This window comes from Ambystoma mexicanum, chromosome 4q, assembly GCF_040938575.1.
Source record: "Ambystoma mexicanum isolate Mex_15411 chromosome 4q, UKY_AmexF1_1, whole genome shotgun sequence".
Classification (NCBI taxonomy): Eukaryota; Metazoa; Chordata; class Amphibia; order Caudata; family Ambystomatidae; genus Ambystoma; species Ambystoma mexicanum.
Window position 1 is genome coordinate 286,266,137 of NC_090928.1, and position 25,328 is coordinate 286,291,464.

At 44.8% G+C, this 25,328-nt stretch overlaps 1 protein-coding gene across 3 annotated transcripts in view; it reads right to left on the reverse strand.

Moving 5' to 3' along the window:
- HS3ST5 (heparan sulfate-glucosamine 3-sulfotransferase 5) overlaps positions 1-25,328 on the reverse strand; it is an 892,491-nt gene that overhangs the window by 295,871 nt on the left and 571,292 nt on the right. For all 3 annotated transcript variants that reach the window (XM_069607861.1, XM_069607859.1, XM_069607860.1), the window contains exon 4: positions 17,998-18,134. The gene's annotated coding sequence lies outside the window, so the exon portion shown is untranslated. The remainder of the gene's footprint in view (positions 1-17,997; positions 18,135-25,328) is intronic.

The following is a 25,328-nucleotide window of genomic DNA, read 5'->3' on the forward strand; positions in this document are numbered from 1 at the left end:
ATCAGACACCAAGTGTGGATACTAGAAACATATTCGATCATCCTTCTGCCGTTTACCTCTCTGAAGAACTTCCTTTTGACGACATTCTGTTTTGCTAGGATTGCCCAAAACAGGGTTTGGAACCGACACCTATTCCCATTAATAAGAAAGGTCCCTACGTTGAAATGTTAGTGGGAAATAGGAAACATCTATTCTTGATAGATGCAGGGGCAGAGAAGTGTTCCATTGATCATTCTCGGGTTCCAAACATCCCACTGTCAGGGCAAACAAATATTTCAGTAGGGTTTTCTGGCACACCAGTTGTCTCTCTGGTTTTTTCTCCGGTACCTATTTCTTTGGGTCCCTTTACGGACCACTGTCCATTCCTTTTGACTTCGAATTGTGGAGAGAATTTGCTTGGGTTGAATCTGTTGAAGGAATTAAATGCGGTAATTCATTGTTCCTCTGATGGAGTGCATTTGACGATTTCACCACAGCAACTTTCTATTTCTCAATTCTTGACTAGACCTTTGCCGCCAGAATTTAGTGATGTTCCGGATTGTTTGTGGGCTATCGACGACAATGATGTCGGTGTTTTGCAAATTGAGCCTGTTAAAATTGTCTTGAAAAATGGAGTGAAGCTGCCACGTATTCCACAGTTGTGCATTGAGGGGTGATTGAGGAAATTGCAGTTAGTTTGTGCATTAGTCCGATTTTGCCAGTTTACAAAAAAGGTGATAATGCAATTCCATTTCTTTTCATAATTGATTTACGTGCCATCAATAAGATCGTCGCTCCACAATTTCCAATTGTGCCTGATGTGACGACGATATTGACTATGATTCCGGCTTAAGCTACTCACTTTCGTGTTGTGGATCTAAAGAATGCTTTCTTTAGTATTCCTATACACAAGGACAGTAGATATTTGTTCGCGTTCACCTTGGGGGGATGCTCCTTCACATTTACCCGTGCACCGCAGGGTTACACGGAAAGTCTGAGCATTTACAGTAGGGCTTTGAAAGAGCAGCTTGATACCCTTGAGTTGCCCTCTACTTGTACACTGCTTCAATATGTTGATGACTTGTTGTTAGCCACTGACTCAGAGAGCGCTTGTAAGGAGGGCACTGTGTTGTTACTTATTCACCTGGCTAAACAAGGACATAAAGCTTAGCTTTAAAAAATTCAATATTGTTGCCAGGAGGTCGCCTATTTAGGCTATCTCCTGTCAAAGGAGGGAAGAAGATTGACGCCTGAACGGATAAAACTCATTTCTAGCATGTCTGTCCCAAATACACAGAAAGAAGGTAGAGCCTGGGAGCGTCGGCTCGACCAGCTGCGGCAGCGACCTGCGAAAACGAACGCAACATGGATCGCCCGTCTCACAAGTCAAACTCACACTCACTGCTGGGTCTGGGAGCTCTGCCTCGACCGTCCTCGGACGTTGCTGGGGCGGGCGCTCTGGACTCTCCCACGGGACGCTCCTCGCGCGCTCCGCCGCCTGAGGTGAACGTGAACGGGGGAGAGGAGCCTCCTAGCGAGGGCGTTCTGCCCCCTCGCGGCCTTCCGGGACCGGGAGTCGCAAGCTAAGTGGGAGTGGGCGGGTGCTCACCGGCGCTGCTCTGCTCAGCTGGAGCGGGCCCCGGAGAACTTCTCCCTGGAGCGGAAGGAGAGGGTGCAGCGCCAGACCCAGCGCTCTCTAGAGACCTGTTTGGGAAGCTCATATGCTCCACCACCATACATACCTCCAACGAGGCCAATGAGGCCAATAAAAGCGAGCAACATTAACACCCCAAGATGTGGGGGAAACAAAATAAAAATTGACATTGAGATTCATCCGGTGTTGGCCAGGGAGGACTTAGCTAGTCCCCCATCCAGTATGGGAAACTTTAAAACTGTTTGGTCAGGCGATTGCTCATATTCAACAATTGAGGACTCAGAAAGTGAGAACTCCATAAACTACGTCACAACGCCCCCTTTAACCACCTCAAAGACAACACTATTGGGGATCTCTGAAAAGGAGCCTTCACTCAACACTAACAAAATATCACCTAAGGACTCAACCCCAACGAAGGTCAAACACTCGCCTGTGAAGGGAAACAGAACAAAGCCAGGCAAAACCAATAAACCTAAACCTCTTACATGCAGACCACCAAAAAACAACTTGCATCCTTCCCCAACAAATCGGAACAAAGAGGCCCAGATTCTATCAGTGGGCACCCTAGATAAATTCTTCAGCAAACAAGGGAAAGAAGCCTCCATAGGGAAATGTGAGATCTCTGACGCAGAACTCCTGGAAGGGACCTTAGAAGAAAATGATCACACCGACTCCCCCGTCAAAAGTTTGCAAGCTCGGGTCAATGCTATAATCTCTGCGGCCTGCATGGAGTTATGCATGATTCTCTTGGTTACCACAATCGTGCTCAATTTAGTGATTGCATAAGCAGCTGTGATTGTACCATCCGGAAGTTTGAAGCAGGAGCCATCGCAAAACAGCTCCCCTTGTGGACCCTAGATAAATTCTTCAGCAAACAAGGGAAAGAAGCCTCCGTAGGGAAATGTGAGATCTCTGACGCAGAACTCCTGGAGGGGACCTTAAAAGAAAATGATCACAGCGACTCCCCCGTCATTCCGACGAGACTAAACTTCAACACAAACTCTCCCAACCCTATCGCTTCAAGCCCTCAACTACCCACCAACAAAGATGGCACTTTGGGAAACCGCCAGCAAGGAACACAGAATTCAACACACCAGGAAACCCTTTACAGTGCTTTGCTCAATCACACAGCCACAATAAGCCAAACACGCCTAAAGAAAATCTGTTGCATGGTGGAGCGCCAGAGCCAATAGCCACATCGACTAAATCACAAAACCCCGGCCCAACAACCAAGAAACAGGACTCAACAAACTCAGAATCTGAGAGCCTCATAACGCAACCCTTGCCCGCAAAATTAACGCAGGCTATCCCACATCAGGATCATTTGATAATGACTAAAACACCAATAATCAACCGACCGCAAGAAGCTCAAACTCTGAATCAGCTCACGCCAAGCACACCGCCAAAGAACAGGAGACCAAGTGAAATCATGGGAAACTCTGGTAAAGAAACACCAATCAAAAAACCGAATCTACTAACGATAATGTCAGCTATCACTATAGCCCTAGCTCCGTTCACCAAACTGTACGAATCACTCAATGACTCTATAAAGGATCAAGTAACGCTGGCAGCCTCTGCACAGGCAAAACTATTTTTCTTAGAAGGATTTATCACCTCAAAAATAGAAAATAGGAAGACCACTGAAGAAGTCAGCACACAAACAAGGGACCAACAACACCTGGTAACAAAATATGTTCAGTCCCAGGTCGACTTCCCACCAGTGGAAACATTCCATTTCAAAGCAGGAACTGCCGACAAGAACAGCAACCCCTGCTCAGCTGTATCACGCAAGAACCTCCTAACGACCACGGTGCCGGACCACGGTGCCGGACAACCAGAACCCAAGACTCTCTCTTCTAAGTCCCACATCAGATTTGACAAAGAAAACCCACATAGGCCAACCTCACGGAAATCAAACCACTCTCAATTTCTCAATACTACCAACAAGCAAGACAAAGGCACCAAACGGGTGCATAATCAACGAGAAAGAACAAGAGCTCAGAGTCTCTGCTGATGGTCCATCCATACCCTCAGCACCAGCAACAAAACCAAAGACCGGGACAACTGCCCAACCCAAACTGGCAACGGAACACCCTAAGGCCACGAAAAAATCTTCACTTTCAACCAAACGAAAGTACATCAAAATTTCAACTAAACTATCGACTCCAAAGGCTACTCAAAATAACCACACTAGATTGAATAGCAATAGATCTCCCTCACCCACTGAAAGCGATTTAATGGGAAACGCCCTGGAACTCTCTTCTCAATGGCTGACCAAAGACCCAAAATCTGATAACAACCATGAATCAAAAAGAAAAACTGTCTCCTTTGATCGGAACCATGACAATAGTACACCTCCAAAAAAAATCAGACTTTTGGAGTCAAAAACCACACCGCTACACACGGCTGAAGACGCGAAACGACAGTCCTCGACTTGGTCAAAACAAAGACATCCTTCTAGCACTAAAAAACAGGATGAATCCAGCAATCAGAAAATAATTCATACTCCCAATAGATGGAAATCCAGAGTGCACATGCAACAAAAAAGAGAACCCAGAGACTACCATCTAAAAGAGAGCGGAACTGTTTGACGCCACCGAAGCACTTGGATAGAGATTGGAAACGCACTCGTCTAACGAGATCCAAGAGAACAACTGATACTCGTTCTTTCTTCTTGCAACCCAGTTACAAATCAAAGTCCAATCAGGTTCTAAATAGAGCCGTAATAATGGACCTACTCCATCAAGTTCCGTCTTTAAGATCAGTAACATCAGACCACCTTGACGTCATTGAATTTTCGGGTCCCCACTGCATAGACAGTGTATATATCCATTTATCTTCATCAAGCACGAGACGTAAACTCAAGGGCGAGTCCAGAGCCCTTAGAGACCTAGGTTACTACCTGGAAGAAATAAGTAGCAACAAGGAGAACTTTCGCCAAGCACCAGCCGGATCAAAAGTGAGAGATCACATACTAAGCAAAGAACATGCTCCCTCTGACAAGATAGGCACCTCTTCAAGATCTCGAGCCTCATTTTACGCACCCCTTAAAAAACACTCAGGATTCAGAGCTCAAGATCTGAACGAAAGGAGATTACTTGAGGCCAATTCGGACGCCCCTCTGCGTCACCGAACGCCACACTATAGACCTCGTAAAACTCATTCCAAAACCAGAACACAGGATTCTGAGGAAAGGAGGCCAATTGGTAACCATTATGGAAAGGAACCTACCAGGGACGAGCGAAAAACCTCCAACCACAAGGACCGACGGGACTCACCATACAAACCAACTAAAACTCAACAATGGCACAAAAGCCCCACAAGTAACACCACGATTCGGCATAAAGAAAAACTGAGTAACATGGAGCCAGAACGTTTTCCGAAGGACCCCGTGCTGAATCAGAAGTCAACAATTGATCAGGACCCCCCCAGAAGGAGGACAAGTGAACTACATAACTACTTGCGACACTCCCGTAGAGACAATGAAAAAACTAGATGGGCCTGCTCCCCGGAAAGACCCTCAACAGAAACAAGAAGATAGCCACGAACAACCGTGACTGGAGAAGACAAAGATCCCAGAAGTCCACCACAGACCGCTAGAAGACTAATAATGGGTTCGTGGAACACAAGAGGCTTCACCCATCTGACATCCAAATCAGACGTGAAATTGGGAACATTTGACCTTCTCTGCTTACAGGAGACGTGGCTCCTCAAGAAGCCAACAATTGACGGCTTCGAAATTGATTTCTCACCAGCAACGCAAGGAACAACAGGCAGGCCTAGCTCAGGGCTCTTGACAGCTGTCAGAATCTGTAGCGGCCTGCAACTAAAACAAACACTGTTAAGTAGCGCATTCATTCTGGCTTCCTTGGTTTCCGGACAGAAGACCGCAGCAGGCGAAAACGCGGACAAGCCAATATCATACTTAGTGATAAACATATAATGGAATCCAAAAGCTTTGAAAGAAGCAGTTCTTCTGGCAAATATTGGTCAAACGATAGAATCCAGTCTAAACACGATGGACATCAACCACATCATAATATGCGGGGACTTAAACCTGACCCTAGCTAACATTGGCCAGAACACAAAAAAGGGCGACCCAAACCCTAGATCAGTAACTCAAGATCCTTCGACAAACCGAGAATCGGATCAGAGAGGCAAGTGTTGGGAAACATTCATGGACGAACTTCATCTTCATAATCTTCACTACTTGACTTCTCCCACATCTAGCCCCATCCCCACCTGGGAACAAGGAACCCTCAAAGCTTTTTTGGACCACATATACGTATCCAGAAATTTGCTCTCAAAGATAACTGCATTCGAAGTGACAAGAACCAAAAAAAGTGACCACAACCTTCTGACGGCCACATGGTCAGCCCCAGATCCAAAATCAGAAGAGAAAAGAAAGAAAATGACTCTGTCAATTGCCATCAATGGTGCAGGGACAAGACTAAGACTCACCAGCGAGGCAATAAGAGCAATCACAAAGAATTACGAAAGAACAATTGGCGTACCAGCGGGGTCATTAACTTCCGATTATTATCCCCTACTGATCCCTTACCAACAACAAAGGAAACCACAAGCATTTGCAAAGAATCCGAATCACATGCGCAATAAGCAATTGGTGGAAAAAATAAGAGAAATGAGAAGAACTTTACGTAAAGCAAAATCTCGCCCCTCAAAACTAACAGCTGAGGCAGCATTGTTCGCAAAAAAGTCTTACAGAAACTGGCTGAAATCCCATCGTGCCATACTATATCAAGAGGACTCGGAGAACATGCTAAGGACTCTAAGCGGGAAACAACCCAAAGCTTTCTGGGCCCTGATTGACCCGAAAGGAAACAATTCCAAGGACGCCTTAGCCAATTCAATTGGAGAGGCGCAATGGATCTCTTTCTTCTCGAATATGTTTGCCTCACCTAAGAGCATTACTTACGAAATTCCATGGGCCCAAAAAGACTGATGGGACATAGAATGTGACGAAACGGAAATCTGTGGGAAAATCCGGAAACTGAACAACTCCCGGGCACCCGGACCGGATGGAATCTCCAATGCCGACCTCAAAAACAACACAGAATCATGGGGAGCCCTTATAGCCCGAATATTCCGACAATGCGCCGACACCCGCTCTATCCCGAAATCTTGGAAAACAGCAAACGTGTTCCCAATTTTCAAGAAAGGCGACAAAGGGAATCCATCAAACTATCGACCAATCGCCTTACTGGACACCATTGGCAAACTGTTTGGCGCCTTCCTTCTGGACAAATTCAAGACATGGGCAGTCACCTCTGAAGCTCACAACGATTTCCAAACAGGCTTTGTAAAAAACATTGGAACAATGGCCAACATAATGCTATTAAGTATACTCAAAGTTAAAGTTCTTGAGGGACGTCCAAAGATCCATCTGGCTTTCATAGATCTCTCTCACGCTTTTGACACAGTCAACAGAGACCGACTCTGGAGGAAACTGAGGACATGGAACTGTCCTCCATCAATCCTGAACCCAATCATCGAGCTGTACTCAGGAACCTCCATGAGGGTCAGACTTAATGGAATAGGCCAACTCTCAGAGGAGATTAACACCCATAGAGGCGTAAAGCAAGGGTGCTCACTGGCCCCCGCACTGTATAATGCATTTACTGGTGATTACCAAAACTGGGACCCCACAGCCAGAACATTTCCACCGAACATTGGAGACGAGAACGTTGGCAGACTAATCTATGCTGACGACATTCTATTACTGGACCAAACTGCCATAGGTCTACAACGCAAATTCAACTCACTCTCAGAATACCTCCAAGCCAATGACCTGATTCTAAACTCAACAAAAACAAAAATAATGACATTGGAAAAAACAACAACACGAAAAGAAAAATCGAAATGGTCTCTGGCAGGAGAGAGACTGGAAAAAATAAAATCATTTAGATACCTGGGAGTCACGATCAATTCAAACCGTTTTGAAATCCCCATGCAGGAATCCATGATCGCAAAAACAAAAATCATGATGACACAAGCACGACTCATGGACAAAATATTTGGAAAATTCTCCTTGAAACCAGTTCTTAATTTCTACACAGCAAAAGCAGTGCCCGCTATTTCCTATGGGGCAGAGGCGATGCCTATGATACCCGAGAGAATCTGGATAAAACTGGAAGGCCTATTCTGGAGGAAACTTCTGATGCTCCCACAATCAACGCCAATGGCGTCGATTCGCAGAGAAATCAATGTCCTTTCTCTAAAGGGAAGAGTCAATTTAAACACTCTGATGCTACATCGGAAAATCAGATTATCCTCTGAGAAGATCTTTAAGCTATTAAACAAAGAGCTAAACAAAGGCTCAAACGTCATCCTTTCCACTTGGGAGCAAAGAAACACGGAAACACTTGCCGAAATAGGAAGCTCATGGGAAGAATTGGAATGTAATCCAAACAAAACTGCCAAAAAATTCAAGGAAATGGACTGGATCAAAACACTAGAAGACGCCGCGAAATACAAATCGGCCTTGGACCTACCGGTGAACCATCAAAAACAAAACGAGCCTATGAGCTACTTGCTAAAAGGTCCTAGCAAGCAAATTAGAAACACTTACCTAAGGGCCAGGCTGAACCTTCTACACACCAAAGAAATTCTATTCATCAGAGGCTCTGCCTCCAACAACCTTTGCAGATTCTGTAACAAAACAGACACAGTGGGAACCCTGAGGCATCTTTTGCTGTCATGTCCTGAACTGGCCTCAAAAAGAATGACCCATATGGGACACTTATTCAAAAACAGATGGTGTATGGAAGAAGATTACTGGTGGAACATTCTGATGTCGGGTGAAAACACCAAAACAGTAATTGCGGTCGGATAGTTCTTTCAGAACATAAACTTGACGAGAGAAGAAACAACCTGACAACAACCTGAAAAGCAAACCACAGCAATGGAAACAAAGGATCAAATGAAGAAACATTCGTTTAGGATAAAATGAAGAAACATTTTGTAAAAACTGTGATAAACAGTTCAATCAAAAAAAAAAAAAAACAAATAAATAAAACAGAAAGAAGTTAGAGCCTTGATAGGAATGGCTTCTTACTGTAGGCAGTGTATCCCTAACTTTTCGTTAAGGATTAAGCCGATGTTGGCTCTGACGAAGAACGGCATTTCTTCACCATTGCCGTGGAACATGGAGCACCAGCGTGCATTTGATTTGCTCATGACTGCATTGTGTTCGGCACCAGTTTTGGGCACACCAAATTATGAAAGGGCCTTTGTGTTGTTTGTGCATGAATGTGATGGATGTGCTTTGGCTGTATTAACGCAGGAACATGGAGGGAAGAATAGGCCATGCGGTTACTTTTCTTCCGCCCTTGATCCTGTAGCATGCGCTTTGCCAAGATGTTTGCGAGCTGTCGCTGCTGCTGCTGCGGCTGTAAAACAGAGTGAGGGAATGGTCCTAGGCCATGCTTTAACCCTGATGGCACCTCACTCTGTAGATGTTCTACTGAACAGAACTCAAACGCAACACCTCACTTCCGCACAGTTGACGAGATATGAATTTATCAAAGGGTAGAATTGATCTAAAAGATACACCTTTGAACAGTCCACAAGGGGAGCTGTTTTGCGATGGCTCCTGCTTCAAACTTCCGGATGGTACATCCACAGCTGCTTATGCAATCACTAAATTGAGCACGATTGTGGTAACCAAGAGAATCATGCATAACTCCATGCAGGCCGCAGAGATTATAGCATTGACCCGAGCTTGCAAACTTTTCGTAGGGCTTATCGTGAATATATACACTGACAGTCAGTATGCCTTTGGGGTGGTTCACAACGTTGGGAGACTTTGGTCAGAAAGAGGGTTCTTAACTTCACATGGTACAAAGATCCAGCATGGCTCCTTGATGGTACGGCTACTCTCAGCGCTTGCACTCCCTACTCAGCTGGCTATTGGAAAATGCGCAGTGCATCAAAAGATTGTAGCTGATATAGGAAAAGGGAATGCTTTTGCTGATCAGATAGCTAAACAGACTGCCACTGATCTCTCTTCAGACATGTATACTTCAAGGGAGACCACAAATGCCTGTACAATGGATGTGGGTGTTGATTCTGTAAGGGACATCCAAGCTGATGCCACATTAGAAGAGTCTAAGAAATGGGCTGAGGGCTTGGGGAAACTTGACGATGATGGGTGTTGGGTTGACAGAGTTGAAGGGAAATGGCTACTTCCCGACGCGTACATTATGATTACGGTTGTTATGGCCCATGGTCCCACACATATATGTGCACGAAAAATCACAAAAATGTTGGAAAAAGTATGGGTAAACGACAAAATCTCTAAGGTAGCTGAACGCTTTGTTCAAAACTGCATGATCTGTTTACAGCATAATGTGGGAAAGGGGACGTCAACTCCTAGGGGAAGTTTTGGTCCACCTTCTGTCCCCTTCGAGGTTATACACTTGATTTTATTGAAATGGAACGATGTAACAACCTGAAGTACGTGTTAGTTGTCATCTGTGCTTTCAGCAAATGGGTGGAGGCTTTTCCTGTTAAAGACGCTACAGCCATGACTACTGCAAAGACTATGTTAAAAGAATACTTCCCAAGGTTCGGGCTACCAAAAGTCCTCTGGTCGGACAATGGTCCACATTTTATCGCTGCTGTAATTCTGCAGATATGCGCGGGACTACAGATCGATAAACGGTTCCATTCGGCCAGACACGCTCAGAGTGCTGGACTAGTGGATAGACACAATGGCATCATCAAAAACAAGCTTGCTAAGACGTGTGCCGGCACCAAACTAAAATGGCCGGACGCCTTACCGATCGTGTTGTTATCGATGCGTACAACCCCTCAAACTAAGACTGGGCTCTCTCCCTTTGAGGTGGTAATGGGGAGACCTGCTAATATCTGGAACATTCCAAAATGTTGTTCCTTGAGAAATGTTGAAAATGTACTTCTTTCAGATTACTGTAGCCAGTTGACTAAAAACTTGTATTTGATTCATCACCAGGTGCGAGAGGCTTTACCTGTAGGATACGAGGGCCCAGTCACAGCATATGACCTGGGGAGTGGGTTCTTGTAAAGGCCTTCGAGCGATCGTCTTGTCTTGCACCTCGTTGGCGGGGCCCCTTCCAAGTCCTACTGGTCACACAGATGGCGGTGCGAGTGGCAGGCAGGAAAAATTGGATCCACGCGACACGCACCAAGAAAATTCCACACCCAGTGCCATACGATACAGAAGAAACAGAACCCGTCATCAGTACTGCAACCAAAGATCCCAAAGCAGTAACTGGCATTGAAAGTGTGTCGGGGATTCTCCCTGATCCTGTACAGCTATTCCACCCCCACTCTCTTCAACCATTTTGTTTCCAGAGGCGATCCCCAATTGTGCCTCTTACTTTACTTCCGTGCACTCGCCGCTTCCAGTGGGAAGTGACAACACGTTGTTCACGGATCAATCAGTACCAGGGATCAAAAGGTACGATCTGCGTCCAAGGAAATAGACTTACGGCACGGTTCGGCTGTGCGCTTGGAAAAGAAGAAAGTCATCAAGGGCTTGCTTTTTGGCCCGATTAATTGTTTGAAAAAGGGATTCTGTTGGCTAGGGTTTGTGGAAGGACTAAGAAGACGCTCGGCATGGAGGTCGCCAGCTAAAACATTGGTGTTTTTCGTTTGAAGACTACAATGCCTGCAACCGCTCCCGCTCTTATGGAAAAGGGAAAAGACTGTGTGACCAGTTACGGAAATGAACATGTAGTTGTGTGGTCCCCGAAAACGTACTGCTGTTTTGTGATAAGGTTTTGTTTCCAGAGGCGATCCCCAATTGTGCCTCTTACTTTACTTCCGTTCACTCGCCGCTTCCAGTGGGAAGTGACAACACGTTGTTCACGGATCAATCAGTACCAGGAATCAAAAGGTACGATCTGCATCCAAGGAAATAGACTTACGGCACGGTTCGGCTGTGCGCTTGGAAAAGAAGAAAGTCATCAAGGGCTCGCTTTTTGGCCCGATTAATTGTTTGAAAAAGGGATTCTGTTGGCTAGGGTTTGTGGAAGGACTAAGAAGACGCTCGGCCTGGAGGTCGCCAGCTAAAACATTGGTGTTTTTCGTTTGAAGACTACAATGCCTGTGACCGCTCCCGCTCTTATGGAAAAGGGAAAAGACTGTGTGACCAGTTACGGAAATGAACATGTAGTTGTGTGGTACCCGAAAACGTACTGCTGTTTTGTGATAAAGTTAATTGGTTTTATAATAGTCATTGTTTTAGGCCTCTTGTACCTAGAAGAAGTACATCCGCTTGAGAATTTGTTGCCGACTGAAAATGTACCTACTGTTTCTACCCCTTTCGTGCATCTGCACACTCTATCTCCTAGAGACTCTCAGCACAGACAGAGATATTATAACAACACGTTATTACTTATTATGAATGCTACACATGCCATCTTTAATAAGTCCAACTGTTGGGTCTGTTCACATTTAACGCAGCATGGGGATAAGTGGCTAGGTTGGTATATTCATCCTTTACCTTTGACAACTGCATGCTATGCTTCTCTTAGAGCACTATTCTTTGGTCGCTGGAACTATAGCATCTCAGGGAACTTTGATGGGACTCATTTGAATCAGTTTGAAAAACGTGTTCTGACTCCCCTGGGATGCTCGCTCTTTGCAAATAGGAGAAAGCTTAATGTTGCCTCTATTAGGCCTTCCGATAGACTGGCTCGCCCATTTCAATCTTTGATTTCTTTTAAAATGGCTCCTATAGGCAATAAGGATGCCACGCCTCCTTCTTACACTGTTAACCATAGCCCCGATTCAGTTTCTTTCTGCATACAGAGGAATGGTACTCAGTCAATGGGTGATTTTAAAGGTTGCGCCAATGTTGCGAATTTGACTGGGGAAGACAGACCTTTGTATGTAGGCGGACCTGTCTACTTTGTGCGCAGTAATGTAGCATTTCTATGGTTACCCAGGGATTGGCAGGGAACTTGTTATTTAGGGATCCTGTTAACTGGGGTATTCATAACCAGTACTGTAGAGGTTTCAAGAGCTCGTCCACGGTGGGACGAGAATGGGGACACTCCAGCACAAGTTCCGGGAGACGTTGCAAAATCCTTTGTGCCATTTTGGGGACAAATAATGAACTCAGAAGATATCAGGAGACTAGCGAGAGTACTGGAGAGAACCACCAACCGGACCACTGACATACTCTATAATATGACTCTAGAACAGAAAGCAATAAGGTTAGTAGCACTTCAGAACCGGATGGCATTAGATGGCATCCTGGCTGAACGTGGAGGTGTATGTAAATTAGTGGGGTCCGCTTGCTGTGTTTTCATGCCAGATTCCTCCCCAACTATCTTCAAGGCAATACAGAATCTGCATGTCCTAAGTTCAGAAGTGCATGTTCCAGAGGGAAACTGGGATCTTAGCGCTTGGTTCTGGGACTTCTTGCGATCTTGGGTCTTGCTGATCTCGGCCTTGCTGATCATTTTGGGAATTCTGTTGTTTCTTTGTTGCTGTATACAATGTCTTCCTCGTATATGTTCGATGCTAGGAGGATGTTGCGCACAGGCGATGGGTACATTAGGACACAAGGTATACGGCCCAGCCAAGAACTCCAATGAATATGTGCTGAAAGAAATTCTGGTAACCAATCTAATGGCAATAGATATCTCTGATGGTGATTCAGAGTGTAAGAACATTGAGACGTGGAGTTGTTCATATAATGATTAGAAGTAGTTTAGCGCTTGGCATAGGCCAAAAGGAGGGTTTGTCGAACGGGAAATCATACTATACCCTGTAGATCGTATGTATATATATTGGCCTAGGCCAAGTAGCTCTGTGAGGAAATCTGCGTTGCAAGGTCCTGACCTTAGATCTGTGTTAGCCGCCATTTTAGGTTCATCCGCCATTTTAGATTCTCACTCTAAAGTCACCCTGTGTTCTAAGATGTTGGACAGTGCCGTTTTGAATGTAACATGGCTGTCTTGACCTCTGTGTACAAGTTAATGTGTAAACTGCCTTCAGGCCAAATGTTAGGGTCATGTATTGAGACCTTGTCCTTCGTTGACCTGTGTATAGAGGATTACCTGTGCCAACGATACTAATCCATGAACATATATTGTGCACAATACTGTTTGAGCATCTTATGTAAACACTTGTTTTACTATATAATATAAAGATATGTGCAAAGGCTCAACGTGAAATCCAAAGACACACTGTTGCTATTGTAACTTGTTAGCGAATGTATTAAGGATGACCCCTAAATGTATGGATGCATAAATTAGGAACGAACTCGGCACGCACCCTAGATCCGAGATTCATTAACCTACAAGTGGGCTGAGCATCAGATTATACACGGTATAAAAGGTACGACTATTTTACTATACAGTCCACTGTATAGTAAGTACACTGAACACACCGAAAAGGGCTGGTTTTCGCTGTGTTGTACTGAGGGCCTGCCAGCTATCTGTTGCTTTGTCCTTTGAAGCTGTTCAGTAGTAGAATAAAGATCTGTGTATCTTTTGAACCCGCGTTTGGTGTATTTCCTTTTGGGGTACTCAGCCTCGATATCTTCGTTTTGCTTTCACACGCCCAATTTACGATGACCCCCTTAGGGGTTTGCAGGCTTTTGGAATGCACACCTTTGAATTAACATTGCCCTTTAAGATGGCAATTTTGGGAAATCTGACTCAAATCCAATGGAATTTCTTGGGGGATTTTCTCATTAGCAAGTTTGAAATAGTCATTCTCGTGGACCTTAAGACTTCATTGCACCTTCGAGGAATGATGGAGCAAGGCTTCAATGGACCAACCCTAATGAACTGTATAGATGTCACCTGGGCATTTTCCTCATCAATATTCTGGCCTTTCATCTGCGTTGAGGAGCCCACCCACAGCAGTAGCAATATCCTTCAGGGTAGGACCTCCGTTGCCAAAGTATTCAACCATGCGGAGAAGTCTGATATAGCGATGCCATTATAAGTGCTGCTTTACCATCCGTTCCTGGGGCCCTATTTCAATTATTTTCAGGAGCTATGCAGAAAGCCTTTGGGAACACCAAGATCCTCATCACATGCTTGTCCAACAAGAATACAGGTGACATGGCTAGTTGTATCTCGAGCAGCCAAGAAACCTGATCTGTATGTGATTGGCAGCCTCAACCAGTGCTCATGCAGGTAACTACACAATGGAAACCCTAAAGTGTCTAAGTTCTACTTTCAAGCCCAAAACATGTCACCTGCTGGATCAACCACACAACACTAAATCTCAGGATTTAGTATACTCGGAAGTGCTGTCCTGCCATAGCTGCACTGCCTGGGATATATAGAGCGAGACCACAGAATGTTCCCATTAACATGGTTAAAAAGAAGACATGGGGCCTCATTCCGAGGTTGGAGGTAGTCATGGTGCTATTAGCGCCATGACTACCTCAAATACCGGTACCGAGTACGCCCTCGTTCAATGGGGATTTACCGGTCTATTCCGACATTTGCGGGACCGGTAGGTCCCCATTGAAAAATCCATTCCCCATTCCCATTTCAGCCCCCATAGGGCTCAATGGGAAGGGGGAAGGCGCTAATAACTGTACCGCAAATTGCGGTACCGTTATTAGCTCTGAAGTCCCTTAACGGGCCCCGTCCACAACACCTGGTAAAACCAGGCGTTAAGGAAGGGACCCGCTAAGGGACCTCGGAATAGGGTGCAAAGGGATTACCGGCACCAATGTCCTTAACGGTGCCCGGTATCCCTTTGCGCCCACCTCGTAATGAGGCCCATGAAGTTGTATATGTCCTTTAAAGAAGCTGTAGTGTAGTTGATCCCAGGCTGATGCTGCCAGGAATCCTATGCAGAGGTGAACAAGAGACCTTCCTTACCACCTTGTGGGCTGAAGGTAGTAAACAACAAACATCTGACTGGCCTCAATGTCACAGTCCATTGTGCACTGCAGTACGGGGGATGTCCATCCATTAGCCACGTGTGACCTTCCAGCGCCTCCTCCAGGTGAAGGAAGATCTGTGCAAGCTCCAGCATCCCATATGTTTGCCACATGCATTCTTATCTTATCACAGTATCTCCTAGCAGGAGTGCACAGGCGCTCCCCCTTTTTCTGAAGGTAAACCTGGCCAGTGCCTAAAAGGTCATTCTAGCTTTATGGGACGCTGCATGCATGCACATGACTCATCACGCGTGCAAGTTTAAAGTCCTAAGAAATTGTAGACATATACCACTGCAAGGTTTCCTACTTAGAAGGAGGAGTTTGAATGTTTTAAGAAAATCTCAATGTTGTTGAAATTGTGTGTGCATGTTAAGACACTCCGCAGCACTCATTGGAGGTTTTCTATGAAATATGTTCCTATCTTATATTCATTCAGTCCCAGTCCCCTTACAAAACAATATACCTATCCTGCTTCTGATGTAAATCAGTGCGGTAGCTCTGTGAGTAAAGGTCTTGTCGCTGAGGTGAATGCCGGGCGGGACCCTTCATTCTCTTTGTCTGTTGTGAAAAGTACTGTAGTGATCATACTCACTTTATGGGCCTCATTACAACTCAGGCGGTAAGGGGTTTACGGCGCCGTAAACAGCGCCGACCCTTACCGCCTGAGTACGAGGTCCCTTAGCGCCATGGAGATCTTAACGGCTGCTTTTTGCAGCCGTTAAGATCCATGGCGCTAAGGGACCATGGAGTTAATTACGCCACCGTAATTTACGGTGGCGTAATTAACGCCTTCCCCACTCCCATTATGCCCTATGGGGCAAAAATGGGAAGGGTAAATGGGGATTGGGGACTTACCGCCCCGCCAAACTCGGAATGGGGCGGTAAGTCCTCCAACCACCATGGCGTAAACGTAGTTTACGCCATGGTGGTAAAGTCACGGCCCAGGCGGTAACTTACCGCCTGGGTCGTAATGAGGCCCTATGTGTTAATCGACTCTGGTGAATCGTCATGCGTATGGTGTTTAGTATTGGGTGAAATTGCTAGATTCTGCTCTGCCAGCCGTGGAAACAAAATCTCTCATATTCTTATCTGCTTTGCCCGTCTCTGCTGTTCCGCTACACCCATGGATTGGCCTGAAATGTTCGCACTCATTCGGGAGGTCGTGCAATGTGAAATATTCGCTGTTGCGCTCCACTTCCATTATCACCTTCCATCGAACCCCGACGAAACGCGCCAAAAAAAACACAAAGCCTGGGCGCGCACTACATTTTATGTACCTTGCATATTTTGCACGATTCTCTTTCGTGCCCATGCACGCATTGGTCTATTTCGGTTTCGGACATGAGGGACACACATTTTATGATCGTGCGCAAGCGCTTAGCAATGCATTTCGGCACCTTGAGACCAAAACAGTTAATTATGTGTCAGGGGAGGGGGGGGGGGGGTCAGAATGGTTTCTGCAGGTGAAATCTGACAACGGCTCGTGAAACATACCTTTGTATCGGTTCTACTGTTTGTGTGGGCGAACTCAGGCGATAGTGTGCAAACCTCACGAGAACATGTGCGAAACAGTGACAGTTAAATTATTCCGAATGGCGTGAAAAATTTTAGTGGTGTCAGAACCGTAAGGAGATTTCGCGGAACAAACGGAAGTGGAAACTAGTCAATTTCACAAGTTTCGCTTCGCGAGAGGAATTTTTGTCCAGCACTATTGGTAGTAACGTTAAAAACATCTTATCATAAATACCTCCTATTTTCAAAATATCACCAAATGTTTTGTTGGGATGGCATGATATATTTATGACGTTTGTTAAATATCAACTACCTCATGAGTTAACCGGCCCACATTTTCCCCTTTCAGTATTTTCAAATGTAGATCCAATGTGATTCGTAGCTCATAAGTGGGTGGTAATCAATAAATAGGATGCATTCTAAATACCACATGTTTCCATTGTCACAATACTCATAATGAGACCATGGGCCTCATTCCGAGATTGGAGGCAGCCATGGTGCTATTAGCACCATGGCTGCCTCCAATACCGGGTCCGGTCTGGTTGAATGGGGATTTACCGGGACATTCCGACCTGTGCAGACCCGGCAAGTCCCCATTCAACCAACCATTCCCCATTCCCATTTGAGACCCCATAGGGCTCAATGGGAATGGGGAAGGCGCTAATAACGGGCCCGCGAATAGCAGGCCCGTTATTAGCGCCCTGGTCCCTTAGCGGGACCCGTAAAGGACGTGTGGTCAGACCCCGCTAAGGGACCTTGGAATTGGGCGATAAGTGTTTACCAGCACCGGTCTCCTTACCGGTGCCCGGTATCCCTTACCGCTCAAGTCGGAATGAGGCCCAATGTTGCGTATGGAAACGCTTATATCCAATGGAAACACAGTTTACTCAGATAATTGGGTGATGCACCATTGCAGCTTATTCAAGCCTACCGTTTACAGGCATCTGTGGCTGCAGAACCAAGGGCAGGAAGTTGCAATGAATTGTGGACTTCATTTGGTTCACAGGTGCTGATTCCAGGCTAGGTGATTGCTGGGCTCATCGTTCTTGCTTACTAATCCACATCAACCTGTAACATTTCATGGAAAGAAAAACAGGCATAAACACTGTTAAGTCGGTGGGATTTCATCTTCACAGTCGCATTTCTTACTTTTCCCGAAATTGTGGGAGCCACTGTACTGAGAACGTCAAGTCTAAATAGCCTGCAAACTCATTCCAACGCTCTACATCTTTCACAGGGAAATTTCCATTTGCATTTCAGCCTGCTTTCCTCCCACACAGACAGTCCACTATCAAAATGTTGGGCAATTGTTAAACGTGGCTGTAAACCCTCCTGAGTGGGAACCATCCCAAAACATTTATTTTGAGGACTCCACACTCGCCTTTCCAGCTTTTCTGCTCCGCGTTTTATCGTGAAGAGTCCCCTGCAGACTAGCTGCAGCATCACTCTGATACCGAAGGTCTGGTGCCACGACAAAATCAGTTGTGGCTGTTGGTAGCAGGGGATGGGGCGTTCATTTTTGGACTGTGTGAGAAAAGGGCTGAGCTTTTGGGGTAGAGACGGTAGTCATTTCCGGGTGAAATGATCAGGGGTCCTCTGACAAACGCCTTGTCCTGCCTCAATGGGCCATGCTGTCGATGGGCAAACATCCCAGCTGGCCCTGAGCATAGCACCTGAGCATGTTAGAGAGCGGTTTGGGGCATCTCTCAGCCTTCGAAGCAACATAATAAGGAAGTTGAAACGGGTGACTGTAGTCCTCAAATTTCAAGCATCCCTTCAACTGAGCCTTAAATTCTTGCCTCCTGCCACCTTAGTAGGTAATGATGATCTCTGAGTTGCCACACCGGCCCTTTCCCTCATTTTCCAACTCGCAGATGGTTCTATTTTGTTACTCATAGGGGTATAATGTATGTATTTGAGACAGAGACTGAGAAAGAGAGAGAGGGAGACAGTGAGAGAGAGGGGGACAGAGGTGGCATTGGGAGCTAGAGAAATGGGACTTGTCTGCAAAGAGCCAGGGGTAGGAGTGCAGGGTTACAGGTTGTTTTGCCTTGAAAGGCCTACTCCTACTCTCCCCTGACTAACCGACTCCTCCTCTAAGATCTCCTACAACCTTACACTATGCACGGAAACCCCAGACAGAAGGCCACCACAGGCCTAGCCATTAGCACATCACTACTAGCCAAAACAGGAACAAGCTCTCCTCTTTAGCACTGTTACACTCTCCCACATCAGCGGCTAACCAGACCCAAAGAGCCTTAGCCAATCAGATCTTGGACTCTTCCATAGGAATAACATACTCCCATGTTTCTTTGCCAAACCCATAGCATGCAGTTTGCCACTCAGGAACCAGGTACTTCTGACCTCCACCCATCAACAACACACATTTTGCATCTGCCTTTCCCAATGTCGCACTAATGCACCCCCTCTCCTTTTTTCCTCGCAGAGTAAAGCGCAGCGAGATCACCAATAGTGGCAGATAAAAACTATACAAGACCATTTATATTACATTACATAATACCCATACAAAGCAACAGCTTTTGCCTTTGCTAGTATTTGTTTTTAACAGGACTTAAGTGCAAGGAACAGGTGCAAGAGCATAGATCTACCTTTTGTGCTGCAAACCATGCAGTACAGCTGAATCACGCGAAATATTTGGTCCAGCTGTCACCTCTATTGTCTGGCCTATCACAGGTTGGGGTTGGCGTTGGGATCGCTTCACTAACATAATTCCCAGCCAAATGTTAAAGAGGGGGCAGGAAAAAGGATGCTACTGAGTGCTGGGCATCTCCCCTCTTGGATCTAGTTGTTTTTCCAGCTCTGCCCAGGAGAGGAGTCACTCAGCACTAGGTGTCCGCTTAACATGGCCTCTGGGTGCATGTTCATGTCATGCTGGTGACCTGAACAAAGGACAACCAAATGCAGAAGGAACTTTGTTTTTAATATGTGAGTGTGGCTGCCTGTGTGTGAGAGAGAGATAGAGAGAGAGAGAGAGAGAGAGAGAGAGAGAGAGAGAAAGAATGAGAGAAGAGAGAGAGAGAGAGAGATAGAGAGAGAGAGAGAGAGAGAGAAAGAGAGAATATGGGTGATTTTGCATGTGGAGGATGACTAGCATATGGGCGAGGGGCTTGCCAATTCTTGTGAATTGAGTGGCATGGCACAGTATTGCAAATTTGTGAGTGGCACAGAACAATTCAGGGGAAATCCTTGGCATGGCATAAACCAGTGGCAATTGAAAATGGCATGAGCAGCTTTTCAGTCAATAAACATTTCATGGGGCAGTAGTTCTGGGGCTAACAGACACGTCATGACACATTCTGTGAATAATATTAGTAATGTGTGGAAAATCATGGGGCAATTAGAAGAAATATGGGCATTTTGGATGCAATGGATGTGGCTTTGTGAAAGACAGGAGACAATGAGAGATGCCATGGGCAGTACCTGATGGAATACACATGCCATGTGATCATTTTGGAGACAAAGGATGTAGAATGGGTCAATTTTAGGGCAATTTGTAGATTGGGCATGTAGGATGTATTGACCCACTCCGCTATCTTATGCGGCACCACTCTGATAGTTATGGTGCAAGGAACAGCAACAATGGCGGCAAAACTCTTGTGTGCACCAAAAACCTCCAAAACTGTGTGTTTAAACGCACAAAAAATGGATGCACAACCTGCCACCCATGGTGCATATGTGGTGGGATAGAGCATACACTGCAGAAAATGTGCCAGTGGGCTCCATGACCAGAAAACAGAGTGCAGAGAGAGAAGCAGCACTTTGCAAATGAAACGCCAAAATGTGCCTATAAATGACATTTGCTTTGTTGCTAAAAACACCAAAATGCCTATACACAACACTTCTCAACATTCAAAATCTTGCTTGGCGCTAACATTCATGTAATCTAATGAAGCATGGCAAATATACAAAGTCCTAAAGTGTAAAGAGCAAAACATTTCCTCAGACAAACTGGATTGTCTGTAAACTGACAGCTGCTGTCAAAATCTGTGTGCAGTATACTGGGCTACCAGTGAATGACAGCAGTCAGATGAGCTCCTGATGAAACTTAAAAGTATTTAAATTTAAAGTCTGCCGGATTAGCAAACATAAAAGGATTGTTGTTAAAAGAATACAGATCTCAGTTGTTTTTGATCCTACAGGTTTAAAGCTAAGAAAGTAATGTATGTATGTTATGTGATGCAACAAGTTTGGTTTTTGCTGGATTTTAAGAAATTAAGAATAAATTAGCCTGGCTGAGCTGCAAGAAGTGGAAAAACAGGTTTCTCCCAAGGGGAGGGAAATCCTCTCAGCAGAAACTCACTGGTAGATGATAATCGATGGTTAGGACAGACTTTTGTCTACAAAAAAAGAATGAACAATGCAGATCCTCCAGCCCAGGAAACAGATGTGTGAAAGGTTCGTAAAGTGCTCCTGGAAGGAATTCCCCAAAGGAGGGGGCTACTCCTGGACTCTAGGGAGAGACAAAGGGGCGGACCATTTGCTGTTAAGAATGTACGATGAACAATTTTTAGAGACTCATAACTTGTTATTCAAAGTGGTGAAAAATATAAAAAGGACAGAGTTGTTAGTCTAATTTTTGGCTGCACGTTTTAAGAGGCGTTAGAACTGTGTAACATATTCTGGACAGGAATGGCAATGTATGTGGTTTTATGTGAACTGTGTTAATGCTAGAATTGTGAAACTTTACACACACATCCCTATGTTAAACGCACACATTTGTGGAAATTTGCAGACAATTGGGAAGATGTGTTTGTGACGAAAAGGACAAAATTCTGTAGAAAGGTGAAACAAGATCCCACAGCTGCGGGAATTTGATGAACAGGTGCTACATAAAATATGGAATCTTTGTGTGTGATTTGTGTAGAGGTGACCGATGTAGAAATATGTATTTAGGATAAAATCCGATTTTGACACTAGTGGCTGAGGGGAAGTTTCTAAGGACTGTAAAGCTAAACCATAAATGTGACATCATCTGGCCTTCATCCAATCATTCAGATGCAAGGTGGAGATGAGGTCCTGATCCAATCCCAGCTCACAGGGGCAGCTTAGTTAAGCCAGCCCATACACCCATTTTGTGATGTCATTTAAAAGGATAAATAGAGACAGCTGACAACACATAGGGACTCACTGATTCACTCACTTTCCTGATTCCGGCAAAGCACTTTGCTCCAGCATTCAACATCCAGCTTTAACATCCTTTCAAATCCATATGCCAAGACTATTGACAAGCAGTAGAGAACTATTGATTTCAGCAAGGCCTAAATCCTCAAACTTATTCTCGCAACCCAGTGGAGCGCTGTGGTGTGGGAAGGCCTTCTGAACCAGTATTCTGAAACTATCTGGCTTGCTGCCACAAGGATTGCCTGGTGAACTCACTATCCAGCTGATTTGAAACACCCAGAAACAAGGAGGGCAGATCCTGTGCAAATCCGGTGACCGGTCTAGCTGATAAAGTCCAGAGCCTGATGTGCTGTCCTTTCCTTGATAGACTCGATCCAATGCCTAGAACTGATGGTCCAATTTAATTACAAAGGACTGTAAGTATTAATAGGAAGAACAGTGACCCATAATATATCTGCATTGTATGATCTCAATCTCAAACCCATCCCCTCTTTAACTCAGAACCATATTATTGCTAAAACTAACCTTGCGCTGACTTTTCTCTCATCTGTGTTACTAAACCCTAAATTCTCATTGATTTGATTAAGAAAAGTAATTCCCAAACCAAACGGAAACTAGAGTATCACGCATGAATGGTTATGAGTGGCCCAGAATAACTGATTCCTGTGTGGCATTCTCCTTTTTGTAGTCCTTAACATAGTATAAGAAAGCCTATCTGTCATTTTTAACCCGAATTTCTGTTTTCCATTCTCGCGCCTACTTTGCAAAAACGACTCTTACTAAAACCTCTATAACTCCCTCAGTTTTTATGATAGAAGCGAATACTTGTACATAACATCCTTAGCTATCCATAGAACTCAAAACCAGTGTGATTGGCCCGATATAGCGAAAATCACACAAGGAAAAGATTGCCGCGATTTGACATTCTGAAAGATTTTACACATGTGAATTAGCTTTAAATTATTTCCTACTTTGACTTTGAGATTCCAAATGTTTTGTTTGACTAAATCATTGCTTGTGATTGTGTGTATCTGTTCAAAGTGGCTCCCATAGAAATGTATCATAATTTAAGCATTTTTGACCACATTTGGTGTTTTTGCTCAGACAATTTCAAAGCCAATTTCAAAGCCATCTGACAGTTGAAAAGTCAACTCCGTTCTTCTCTTGCGTTTAAAAGGGAGAAGGTGGGAGTGATATTCTGTTTGATTTGTATTATTCCTGAATACCTGCTCTCTCCTCAAATCTATTTAAATTGCCTATTGGTGGGTTGAGGGGTGTTGCAGGGGGAACCTCTAACCATAGTGCTATCTGTTCCAAACCAAAACAAACATATTATTTTCTGTGCTGCATTTGTATTTAGTGTTCTGTCACCCCATTGGTGATTGTTGTTAATTATTAAAATTTATTGGGCCTCATTACAACTCAGGCGTTAAGGGTTAACGCCGTCGTTAACCCTTAACGCCTGATTCCGATTTTAACGGCTGCTTTTAGCAGCCGTTAAAATCCATGGTGCTAAACCGACTTGGTGCTAATTACGCCACCGTAATTTACGGTGGCGTAATTAGCGCCTTCCCCACTCCCATTATGCCCTATGGGGCAAAAATGGGAATGGGGAAGGGTAAAATGGGAAATGGGGATTTACCGCCCCACTCACCTTGGAATGGGGCGGTAAATCCGCCATCCACCATGGTGTAAATGTAGTTTACACCATGGTGGTAAAGTTGGCGTACTTACCGCCTGGGTCGTAATGACCCCCATTGTGACTTAAATTCTCAATACATAAATACATATTTACCTTTGAAAACTAGCCTGATTCCTGGTTCAGTGTGACCGTGGGGAGAGGGGTCTCAGGATAAGGGTGTGATATGAGTGGTTTTTCGTTCAGAATATTGAATTTATAGATAAAATAAATAAGGGTTTCATTTGTGCACTACATGCTGGGCGTGACTTGGTGTGTGCTAGATTGAAATCACTTACAGGCAAACCAGAGGGTAATGAAAAGCAACAATTCAGGGGATGTGGGTGTAGCATGAAGCAGTTGGGGAGCAATGTGAGGACCCTGGCAGGGCCAGGGGGTGATGGGGGTAATGGGGGTAATGGGATGAGATACAGGAAGTGCCTGTGGGAAACATGTCTAGAAGACTTTCCTGGGTTGCCAGATGTTTTATGAGCCAGCTCTGGTGGCAACTGATGTGGCATGGTACATTTCTGATGTGATGGTAAGTGTTATGGGGAAAATAAGATAGTAATGTTAAGCAACAGTGACAGTCTTGGGCAATGGCCATCGTTTGTGGCAGTTCCGGAATTATAATGGCGGAAATCAATGAAGCAGCAGTTGTGCTGCGGTCAATGGACATGTCACGGGGACGTAATGTGTAAATGCAATCATGATCTTAACATTTTACTCAAAAAGGGCAATGTTGGCATGGCAATGCTGTAGCTAGCATCACTTCTACATCACATCCACACCTCATCTACATTGCCACAGAAAAAGGTGATGCCACATTAAACCATACCATGCTAGGGCTGCAGCACAATGTGCTGTATTGGGTCAACACTTGCATATTATTTTTAAAGTGGCATCAATATTCTCTTTGAGCAAGGTAGATGTCAGTCTGAACATGTTTTCTTTCCTGCAGCAATTCAAGAAAGGCTTTGTTGAAAAGTGCCTCCCCACCAGCATGTGATTTTGTGTATAAGGATAAGATATTGGCTTGGCATTTGGGTGGCTTTGCTCAAAATAGAATCATACTTTTCTGACATCAATGTAGACATAAGCACAGATTCCTAAACAACACCACACATATGTATCCTGGGATTAAGCCCATCTATATAGGATGAACACTGCTAAAACTAAGAGACAGATATAACTGCTTGGGGGAAACTTTTTTCACCGTGATACATGGAACCATCACAGACATGCGATTGAGATGTTTCACATTTTGATGATGACATTAGAAGGTGGCGATTCGCTGATTTAAATATTATGTTGGGAGCATCAAAACTTCAATTGAAAACCACAAGAAGTAGGCCTTGGCTGACAGACTTTGCTAATAAACTGTGCATAAGAATGTTTTTTGTTACTAACAATCGTGATCACATGTGTTACATTACAATAAA